Below are 11,708 nucleotides of genomic sequence, written 5' to 3' on the forward strand. Positions count from 1 at the left end.
GAGGAGAGAGAGAGAGAGAGAGAGAGAGAGAGAGAGAGAGAGAGAGAGAGAGAGAGAAAAGAGAGAGGAGAGAAGAGAGAGACCCCAAAATTGAATGCGTTTAAACGGGAGGACTCGCAGAGCAATGTTTCCGAAAGGGGGATCTGCGCGAATGTCTGTATATAGTGAACTTTGACACTACTATTGAAACTGACACGTTTCTATGGAGATCGCTGCCTTATATGGAGCTCGTGTCAAGGAGCCAGGAGAAGGGCTGCTGGCAACTGATAATCAAAGGCGACTGACTGGTCAGAGCCCTGAATGGGGCGGGGGTGGGGGGGAGAAAATGGGAGGCTAAGGTTAGCCAAGCCTCCCGCACGCCATTGGTTGGAGAGCCCCTCCCCCTCCCCTTTTTCTTTCTTTCTTTCCCCCCCCCCTCCCTTTTAGCTACCTACTGACGGGGATGGCAGGGGAGGAGGAGAGAAAGTGAGGGAGGGGGGTATGCTTCTGACAAGCGCAATTTACATTGAGATCGCCCTGCGCTGCTATTTACTCTGAGACCTGATTAGTATGGGTCGTCTGTGGTCACACACACACACACACACACACACACACACACACACACACGCGCGCGCGCGCGCGCGCGCGCGCGCGCGAATACATACCAGAGGGGGAAGGGATGTCGAAGGGGAAAATGCCTTGCAATGTGCAAAAAGAGAATTACAAGGAAATTATTTTTATTTCTCCTGAAAAGTTTTTAAAATTAGGTTTTATGTGCATGAAGAGAGTGTCATTGAAAACATTAGGAAATTTTTAATGGGAATTTAACTCTCACCATTTTCATGATTCGTGAAGTACACTGGTTTTGGATTGTTTTCTTCTTTCACATATAAGCATAATCCAAGTGTGGATTGTGCTCATTTTATATCCTTTTAAGAAAGGAGGTAGGGATTCCCTATATTTTGGTTCTAAGTATATCTTGGTTTTAAAGGTTTAATTACGACAAAACGCAGTCCTGGAATTTGCAGCTATGGCCACGCGATCAATCCAAATTCAACGGTTTCTATTGATCCCAGAGATGATTTTTAAAATAAACTTTTCAATCAACCTGATTTTTTTCTTTCTTCTTTCTTTTTTCCCCCCTTTGGTATCCCCAGGCTGTTTTCAAACTCAAAACAACGCTTTAATAATTATTAAGAAAACAGTAGTAAGTCCTCATATTATTGGGGGGGGGGAGGTTGGTGCACAAGTCAGAGTCCCAGGAAAAGGGGAAAGGGGCTAGTGAACAAGAAGGAAAGTAGATGGGAGATAGGGAAAGGTGGGGGAGAAGGTTAAGGGAAAGGGGGAGAGAGACCTGAGGGCGGGAGTGAGAGAGGGAATGAGAGAGGGGGCAGGAGAGAGAGAGAGAGAGAGATTCCCGAAAATGATTGGTCGCGGGAGGAGGGGCGGGAGGGAGGAGAAGGTCCGGCGGCGGGGCCTGCAGGAATCGCTGGCTCCGGCTGCCACCTAGCGGACGGGAGCCGCGCCCGGGAGGCGCACAGCCGGGTCCCTCCCCTCTCCGTAGGAAGCCTGTGCCTTTTCTCCAAATGAAGACAGCACTTTGAAAATTCTTTCAATGGATTTTTTTTTTCCTTGAAAGATCGTACTGGGGGGAAATGATACTTCTATTAGTTACATATTCTCCAATCGCACACTCGCACCCCCCTCGTTTTGAGATCGCTCCCCTAGGCAGGCTCAGGCGGGCGCGTAGTGACAAAGCCCCGGCTGCCGCCGCCACCGCCACCGCCACCGCCGCCGGGGGTGGGAGCCGCGCTCGCCCGCCCGCCCTTCTACTCGGGTGAGCGTAAAAGTTTCTCAGCTCCAGCATCCCGAGCCTCAACACGCCCTCAGGTAAAGGTGGGAGTAAATGGCCACACTGTATTAACAGAGGTAGGGTTTGTTTTTTAATACTTGTTCTCACTTTAAATTTCACCAGGGAGGGGTTTGGGAAACGCTGCGTGTTTGGGGTGAGTTTTGCGCTTCCCAGTCTCTCCAGACTACAAGTCGGGAGTTGGCGACCGCTTAGTGAGGAGCGACGATTTTAAAGAGCAGAATAAAGGCTTTTCCGTGTCTGCCCCACAGCCCCTCCAGCTCGAATAATGGAGAGACAGTCAATGCACTATGCAAGCGGCGGCCCATTGTACGCAGCTGATGGAGACGAGGCGACTGGGGCCAGCAGGGGCTCCTTGCCCTCGTCCGTCTCCCCAAATAAACGCGCTCACGTCTCCTGGTTAGTTAAAAGGTGAAAGGAACACGACCAAAAAAAAAAAAAAGGAAAAAAGAACAAGCTTTCTATACATGCATTCTAAATTTTACTCCTCATACAGTATAGAGACAGACAGGCAGTCGAGGGCAGAGGAAGCAGGCAGAGAGGGAGACAAGGAGGAGGAAAGAGAACAAGGAGAAAGACCCCACGAGTGGAAGAGGAGGCGAGAGCGCGCGCCAGGGAACCGAAGGTCCTCTGGACGTCGGGTCCTGGGGCCCAACCTCCCTCGGACCTTGAGGACCGTGAGTCGTCGGCACCGGAAGCGAGACTCTGCCAAGTCCTGCCCCACCAGGCAAGTAACGCAATGATTATCGTTTCTTTTGAATTCGGGGCTGGCAACGCGTTCAGGCCGGGAGGCAGCCTTGGCTCGCCTCGCCTCTGTAGGCCGGGGGCCGGAGTCCAAGCAGCCAGGGAGGGAGACGGGGAGAACTTTCCGCGGGTCTGCTCCGGAGCTGCCCTCACCCGGCCTCTGTCCCGCCGCATGTAGGCAGGGACCTTGGCCGCCGTGCCGCCCTGGAGTTGAGGATCATGCAAGGCGAGCGTTAGTCCAGATTCAAAACAGGTCTCCCTAACCCCCACCCGCGGGAAACGGCTACGGAGGGCCTCCAGCGCGGGGGTGGAGGACAAGGGACCGCGGAACCGCAGATTTAGCACCGGCGCCGCCGCCCGGCCTGGTGCGGAGCCAGAGCCGCCTAGCAGCCGGAGGCGAGTCGGGCCGGGATGGCCCTGTTGCCCGCGCCTTGCCTGGCTGTGGCCAGGGCCTGGTGAGCTCGGCTCTTGCCGCCCACCTGCGGGCGCCGTTGGTAACGGAATCCTCTAACGTAACGCGATCGATGGCTGCCTGTTTGATGTGGGCGATAGTGTCAGCAGATTAAAAGGGACACCAAGCCGCTCTCCCCAGCGGAGAATCCGTGGCAGCGGCAGCGAAAGAGCACCAGATCCGCAGCCCCAGAGCCCAGCCAGACTCATCGCGCTGTAGCAAGAGGGCTGGGGGCGGGGAGGGGGGGGTCACCTCCCAGGGGTGGGGACCGAGGGTGTGTGTGTGAAAGGAAGAGCTTGAATTAAAACCAACGACAGCGCTTTCTTCCGCGCTGGGCAGGGGCGCGCGTTTGCGTCAGAGGGCGCGCAGGGCGGGCGCGGGGGCGGAGGGAGCCGACGCCGGGGGCCGCGCCCCAGGGCTGGGTGGGCGCGGGAATGAGCCAGCCGAGCAAGGTTGGCCTGGGTCGGGCCTCGCAGGCTGGGGGTAAGGCATGGAGGGAGGACGAGCTGAAACTCCCGGGGAGCGGCGGCGCCCACTCGCCCTCACTGAGGGTTCTTTCTAGCAGCCCCCACACTGAGCTGCCAAACTTGGAAGAGGCCCCTGGGATCCGGCGTGACCCTGGGGATGGGGAGAATCAGGCCCTCAGAGGCCTCAGACGAAGCCGCCTGCGCCTCCGGAAGGAAGGGAGGGAGGGGTGCAGCTCCCGGCCCTAGTCCCGGAGGGAGGTGGGGAGGAGGGCTGTCGATGGTGGTGCCCGGAGCTGTTGAAACCCTCGGCTTTTCCGAGCAGGGGAGCAGATCGCGCTCCTGCAGGGCATATGAGACAACTTTCTGTCGCGAGACGGGACAGGAAGAAAGCGAAGCTTTTCGAGGAGAGGCGCTGTCCCTTTATGGGACTTACCCAGATCAAGTGGCACTAGAGGCTCAGTTTCTCTTCAGGACCCTGTTATACGACCGCAGAGGGCCTCCACTGGTGCTCACAGCCCCTCCAGCAAAATGGCTTCCGTGGAGGGACTGAGAGACCCTGGGGACTCCCGGGAAGCTCTGGCTTTCTCTTTACAAGGCTGTTTTTTGATACTGGTTCAACTTGGCATACTGGTCCAGGGGCCTGATGCTCCCCACGCTCAACCCGAAGATAACGATACTGTTCTTGTTCGGTAGGGCACCTAATAGAAAAGTGATATTTTGCGGAGGCACGTAGGTCCCTGAATTGTACAATTCCACACTCGTGTCCAGGCACGCTAGCTGCACAAGCAGAAAACCTAGCTGCAATTTCTTCCCATCTTTCGCTCATCCTCTCTTCAGATCTCTCGCCCTCCCTTCTCACCCAAACCCTTTGCCCCCGAGCCTTTAACTGAGTCTCAGCGTGTGGACGTGGCTGTTGGACCCAGACCCACTGTGGCCCTTGCCTCAGCACCCTATTTGAGACCTCCAGTTCTGCGACCATGTATACTGGTACTTGGTCCTCTCCAAGTTGTCTCTCTTTCCTGTTAAGGCGGGTCTAAGGACTAGTAAAGACTCGTCAGGGCATGGACTCCCGGGCCTCCCTTCTCAAGTCTTCCTCTGCCCTCCTGTTCCCCACAGGTCAGTTTAGTGCCCACAAAGTTTCCAATGTGGTTCCCCCAAGAGACGATGAAAAGGTACTCCTCTCTTGGGGGAGAGGAATCAGGCTGTAAGCTTACAATGTCCCTTTCGGGTAGCTAGCATCATGGCTCAGCCTTAATCACATTTTAAAAGACCTTTCACACAACACTTGATCTCTCCTAGCTCGACAGCCAGTAAATAGTTGTGACCTGGTGGGAGAAAGAGAGAAGCAGAGATCTGTGGCTGGACACACAGCATTCATTGACTTGCATTCCAGGCCCCAGAATCCGGATCTAAGCAGACTTTCCAGCTTATTAACAACGCCCCCCTCCCCAATATCTTTCTTTTGAGGAAGGTTGAATCATTCTTCACTAATCACTACGACCTCTTTGATATTGGTATTTTGCTTTCCCAAAACTCACTGGATCATTCATTTTGGCATTTTGGTAAATTTCACTGAACAAAGGTGGCCTTGTAACAACTTTTTCTAAATCTAGTTCAAGAGCTCTGAGACCCTACAAATGACCAGATATATGTAGAAAATTCTCTTCCATACCTCTTCCCTACCCCCATAAATCGTTAAAAATGGTATTATTCTGTTTAGAGAGACCACAGAACAGAAATAACCCTGCTTTATCAAGCCCATCTGGAGAGATGAACATGCCTGCAATCATTGGGAGAAAGGTCAGTTCTTCTGATCTTACTGCAGACCTTTCCCAAAGAGCTTATTTTAAAGGTGCCGAATCAATTGGTCTCCCTTGGCATGAGATTAAGGCTGGGAAGAACGCAATTGAAGATGTATTTAAAATGGTCTTGCATAGATATTTTGAAGAAAAGGGTGAAGAGACCCACAGGAATGCCTGCCTAATGTTTTGTGCTTATTAAGAAACAAAAACAAAAACAAACAAACAAAAGCCTGGCCTATGTAAGAAACTCCCCTCTTGAATGATTGAATTCAGTCTATTGTGGCTTCCCAGATGTAAAAAGTTCTGTTTTTGACATTATGAAAACGAGGTTGGAACGATTAAGTTGGGAGTCAGCTTCTGCTGGACTGCCTGCTCTTAGCCATGCAGTTGAATCATGGATCCATCAGGCTCAAGTACTCACTGTCACTCTGGTAGCCTGGGCATTTCTTCTTTGTCACCTTTGGGTCGAAATGCTCAGTGACAAATGCCTTACCTTAGAAAGCGGTTAGTTTTCTATCACAAACTGGCCGTTTAAAGCACATGAAAAGAGATAAGGGAAGCACTTCCCCTTTTTGCTTGGGGGCCCCAGCTAGAGGGCCCACGAGTAGCCAAGAGAAGATGTCAGGAGAGCAACTGCTAACCTTTGGATGCAAATCAAGCCTTTTATAGAAAGGGAAGTGACAATCATTCCTAAGACACCAGTGAAGCCAGGGCCAAAGACTTACTTTTTATAAAAACCAAGCCTTAGCTAGCTAAATGGATTTATGCAAAAAAAAAAAAGTAACTGGAGACTTTTATGTTATAAAGTGTATTTGTTTTAAATGCCCAGTTTGAGTGAAGAATGACTGCAAGGCTCTCTCCTTCCCAGGGAAAATGGGCTGAGTTTGGATGAAAAGTTGAGGTTTTGAAATGAGTTTGAAGCTTGTTAAAGTACCCTGACAATACTATCAACTACACTATATAATTATTTCCCTTAATAATTACCTGTCAGAACACCTATTGCTTTTACTATAGGATTAGCCCATCAGGAGTAGATCTGAGTTGGACATTCATTGATTAAGGAGTGCTCGAATATGTTTAAGTCTTTAATATCATTTTCTTCACTGCCTAACTAGTGGAAAAGTATTGGCTCACAAAGCCAGCAGATCTGTTGGTGGCTTGGTCATGCTGTAATTATATTTACCTATCAGAAGGTTGATCTCAATAATAAACCTAACATTTCCTTCTAAACTGTCAATGGAAAGATATGTTTATTATAGTGTCCTCCATCAGCCTCCATCAGTGAGGGGAGAGGGGATTTAAGTAAAGTGTAAATGAAAAAGAGTGAGCATAGTGCACCACTGATACAAACTACGTGCAGCAGTAAATAATTATGCCCTCTGTTATGCCATGTGTATTTTATTTACTCATTTCAGAAGTGGGTAATAAACCTAGCCCATCTATGGGAGGAGTTAATAAGGTATTCCAAATGCATAATCTAACAAAACTCGAGGATAGTTCTATGTTTTATTGTTAACCGTTTGCATGAAATCTTCTGAAGCTGAAAAGAAAAAGGAAAGGGCTTTTGTGTTAGTTGATCCTTGGCTATTCTAGGGCTCAGGTTAGTGTGAAAGGGATGAGGAGGTCACTTGAAATCTCCTTTTATCTACTCTTATTTTGTCTCTGGATCAGCAACTTTGAATAGACATCTTCTAATCGCTCTTAATGGAAAGAAACTATGGGAGCAACAAAAATGCCTTTACTCCAGAAGTGAATACATGTGTGTGGACAGCTAGCTGAGTTTTTGCAGGACATCTCTGCACACATGTGCTTAGAGCTTTTTCAGGGTGCATGGATGTATGCGTAAATGTTTCCCATACATTGGGGGGTTCATTGGGTTGGTTATTTGCCCTTCCACATAAGTATGCACATGCACCCACATTAGGATTCTCCCGCAAGTCTAGGTGATATTTTCAGCTGACTCTTCTTTCAGCCTTTTCTTGCCCTCACTCTCTGGGATGTCATATTTAAGTCCTGAAAAAGCAAACAATTGAGAACACGATGGACAGCCTTTAGTGAAGACATCTTATTTTAACTGGAAGCCACACTGACAGGAGGATTTCTCTTCAGAGGGTAGAGATTGTGTGACAGGTGGGAGGTGGTGGGGTAAGATGAGACTGTTACTTTCAATTTCTCCCAAATATATTTTCTTTTTGGTTTTGCTTGGAATTAAATTGGTTCAAACACAGTAAGTGGAAAAAAAGAGTCTGACATTAATCAATTTAAAAAGTTTTTCTTGCTAGACTCATATCTCCAAATCTTTGAAACTGAGCAATTGATTGCAAATTGTTTTGAAATTAGAATTATTTTACTAAGTCTCATATGCTGACTGAAATACCATCCAAATTGTCTTCCTTAGGGATTGTTATATTTACTTAAAAAAGGAGAAACGGCCCTCAGCTTAAGTATGAATAGCTTCCCAGAAAAGCACATTTGATTTCTAGGACTGAAAGCACTGGGTTTTACTTCCTAAGAAGACCCCCCCACCCCAATCCCTACCCCAACCAACCCCCAGCCCCATGTTCTTCTAAGTAAAATTCGCATTGCTCCCAGAGCCTGGGACACTTAGCTGTAAATTCCTTTAAGGGAATACTTGGTTACCAGGGCTACAAAGTTCCCATCTCAGCCTGCCAGTCTTCCCGCCCTCTGCTCCAGATCGCAGAGACCCTGGGCTGACAGGCATGGGACCTTGAGCCCCCTCCCCTCCTACCTCCAGCTTACCAGAGATCACAGTTCCAAAGTTCGAGGCTGGGTAGCGGAGGATTAATCCCTCTTTAACTCCTCTCCTTCCCGCCTTCCATTCTGAACCCCAATGGATCCGTTTCCCGGGGTTTCCTGGTAAATAGGAGCGTAGGAGTCATCCTGCCCAATAAAGATTAAATTAAGTAGAAGAATCCTAGACGATGGATATTTGCAAGCTCCGATGGGGCATCAAACCAACGTTTAACACATTTTTTCCACTCACTGTGCACAAATCTTGGACCTGTTGGGCTTTCCTTTAGAAAGGAAAGAAGAAAAAAAAAAGATAAAGAAGCAAGGAAAGAAGAAAAAGAAGCAAAGAAAAAAAGTAATGGAGAACCCTTAGTTTTGGGGGGGTGAGGGGGAGTGACCTTGTGCTCAGAGAGGCTGAAGACAGAAGCAGAGCTTCCTGACCTTTCTAGTCTTTTCTGTTCCTGAACCATTCTAAGAATTGGAGGTGACCTCTCCCCGCTGAAGGCTCAGAAGTTTGCGGTTTTAGCCGGCTTGAATCTATATCTATCCCTTAGGGACTGTTGGGTGCCCCAGAGTCAGGACTGGGCCTGTGGGAGGGAAGGTGTGCTTAGAACCCAGTCACCCTTTCTATGCTGACTTTTTTTTTTTTAAACTAAGGTTTTGGTACAGTGAATGGAACAGTTTCCTTTAGTTACTGCCCAGCAGGAGAAACAATGGCTTTTTCTGTCAGCGGCATTCAGCGCGCTGGACACTGACCTTGAAGCTGAGGCTGGGCCAAGGCGCTCCATCACCGCCCCCTCCCCCAACCATCCTGGCCCCAAGATGTCGACTTCTCACTTCCACCTGCTCCTCTAGTCCCAGGGCACAGTTCCGAGGGGCAAAAGGCAAGTCCCTTTGTGGCAATGGCCCGTCTGTGCAAATACAACACTGAATAAATTAACCTCAAACCAGCTAGTTGGGGTGTAGTAGTTTAGCAGGACTAATTGCAGACAATGGAGCTGAAATTACTTTTCCAATTAGCTGCTGGTTGGAGTTTAGTTGGAGGAACTGTCAGCTCCAACGATGGGTAATTGCTTTATTGCTCACAAAACTATCATCTATTTAGAACATATGTGCTAATTACTCTGGATGGGCGTAGAAAAAAGACCATAAATCTAATAGCACTTAAAAAAGTCTATGGTGCTTGTAAGCAACCCCAGTCCCCTGCACATTCTCTCCTGCCCAGGTTGGTGTGATGGATGGCTGTCTTTCAGACAGGCGAAGGTTTGGACTGGAGGCACCATCGGGATGCTCTGGTCAAATCGCTTGTGCAGGAGAGAGAGCGACCAGCGCATGCTGTGCCCAGGCGATAAATCACTGCCATCAAAACCAGTCCCCTCTTTAGCCGTGCACTTTTTTTCATTTTCGCAAAAGATTACTTCGGAAATCTTTTAATTGGATTATGCTGGGAAATTAATCTCCTTTAGCCTTGGCTAAATTTGTGGCCACTGTCAGGAGGAAAGCCCTGTCACTGCAGTGAGGGCCGCATCCCCTTGCTGCCTCCTTCCCTGAGCCCTCTGGGGTCTTCCAGCTGTGTGCAACAGCCGTGCCTCAAGTCCTTGAGAGCGACTGGGAGTTGGAGAGTGGAAAGACACATCTGGACGGAAGGCCGCGGCAGTCCCTAGTGAACCCCCTTTGTCTTAAACCCCACGTTTCTGTCCCGGATTCCCTACTCTATATCCAGCATCCCCATAGCACCGCGCCTTCCTCCACAAGGGGTTCTCGGGTTCTGGGGACCAGGTACCAGGGAAGAAGGAGGCTGGAGTGGCGGGAACAGGAAGTGTGGTCTGTAGGTGGAGGGTTGCCAGACAAACTCACTACTGTGCCTCTCCCCCACACATCCCCAGGCGCCTTCTGGGGCACTGGCGGAAAGCTGGGACTCTGCGAACACTCTCCATTCTACTTTCCTGCGCAAAAACGCACGGCTCTCTCTTGGCATTTTCCCAGTCACAACTCTGGAGACACTTCCCCTTGACATGCACAGCGCTTGAGGTCCGAGAGAGCTAGGGGCCTCCCTGCTCCTCCCGGTTCCTGGAGCACTAGCGTAGTGTCTGGCAGGGACCTCTCTTTCAGCTCCGCGGGCCCGAGTCCTTAGCCTGGTCCAGCGCGGCTCCGGCAGCTTCGGAAGCTGCCGGCCGGTCCCGCCGGCTGCCTAGCTCAGCGGGAGATGACAACATCTGCCTGAAACGGGATATCTACTTTTGCAGCTCAATTTAGCTCTTAATAGCAGCCCTCTGAGGTGTGGTTAATTGATGGGGATAAAGGCGTAATGACTTGACGGGGAGACGCCAATGATCCTTTGATATACATTTTAAAAGAACACCAACCACCCAGTACACTGGCGAGTCATTGCTCGGTGGGAGGATAAGAGGAGGTTCTGGAGGCAGGAAAAGCTGCGCTTTGCTGTTTGTTATCTAGAGGCTTCAGTGAGGGGTCAGCCCTGCCTCTCAGGGCCGGGTCATCCGGGAGCCACCAGGGCGCGCAGCTCGGTCTGGCAGGGGGTTGTCGCCTGGTCGCGTAGAGCGGGGCGGTACGAGGACCCGGGCGAGCTCGGGACGACAGGTGACCAGACTGAATGGCGGGGAGGAGCCCCGAGCCAGGGAGAACGCCGCCCTTCTCGGAGCACTGTCACTCTATCAGCCCTTCCCTTGGCGCTGGGCTGGGTCCCCATACGACAGGCGCCTCCGTCTGCTCTCCCTCCCGGGCTGGAGCTACCCCTCATTCAGCGTGAGCGGTCAAGTGGCCGTGCTCGGCGGCAACTCGCAGGGTTCTGCTGACTAGACAACCTCAGAGGAACGCCAGCGCTGGGAGAGAGACATGCACCGGGGTGTGTGTGTGTGTGGCCCTGAAACGCAGAGCCACAGCCCAGCAGCCCTGGGCACGTGTCCATATTTTTGCTGGGTCACCCCAGAGCCCTGGGGCAGTGCGTCCTGGGGTTTACCCGCACTGGAGCGGGGTCCCGCCTCGGGTCAGAGCAGCCCTGCGCACCACCCACTCAGACTTCGGTGCACTTCCCAGCACCTTCCTTTTCTCTCTCCTGATTTCCCTTTGCCCAGTTCTAGTTTAGTCTCCAGTGGGTCAAAGGAGTGCACAAACCCTCAAACTTAGGGTCACACAAGCACTGAAACGGGGGGAAAATCAGATAACCGTTTCTGTTTGCAAAGGGGAACCTCCTTCAGGCATGTGTGGCGGTGTCCCTGACCAGTTTTGCGACTATCCTGTTTTACACGTTGGAGAGGGATAACCTTGATGCTTCAGGTTTGAACTCCCTCTGGAAACGGAAGGAGAAATGACTCCAACCACCGTCCACATTTTATTGTATTGAGAGATCGCAGGTGTTTCGGCTGCTGCTTTTCTCTGCCTTCCTCCCTGAGCCAGGGATGAGAATCCCAAGAAACTTAATTGCCCCCAATCCTCTTGCGGAGAAGGCATACGTTGTCACAGGGCGAAGCTTTGGGGTCAAGGACTTGCAGAAATGCAAGTAAGAGTCTCAGCTCGCAGAGTCGGCCCGTCTCCGAGTGGTTCTGTCATCCCACCCTCACCGTCTAACGTCATCTAGCGTGGTTCTGCCCTCGGCGAGGTCTAGGCATCAGGACTCACGGTCG

The sequence above is a fragment of the Hipposideros armiger genome, unplaced genomic scaffold (genome assembly GCF_001890085.2).
Source record: "Hipposideros armiger isolate ML-2016 unplaced genomic scaffold, ASM189008v1 scaffold_252, whole genome shotgun sequence".
Classification (NCBI taxonomy): domain Eukaryota; kingdom Metazoa; phylum Chordata; class Mammalia; order Chiroptera; family Hipposideridae; genus Hipposideros; species Hipposideros armiger.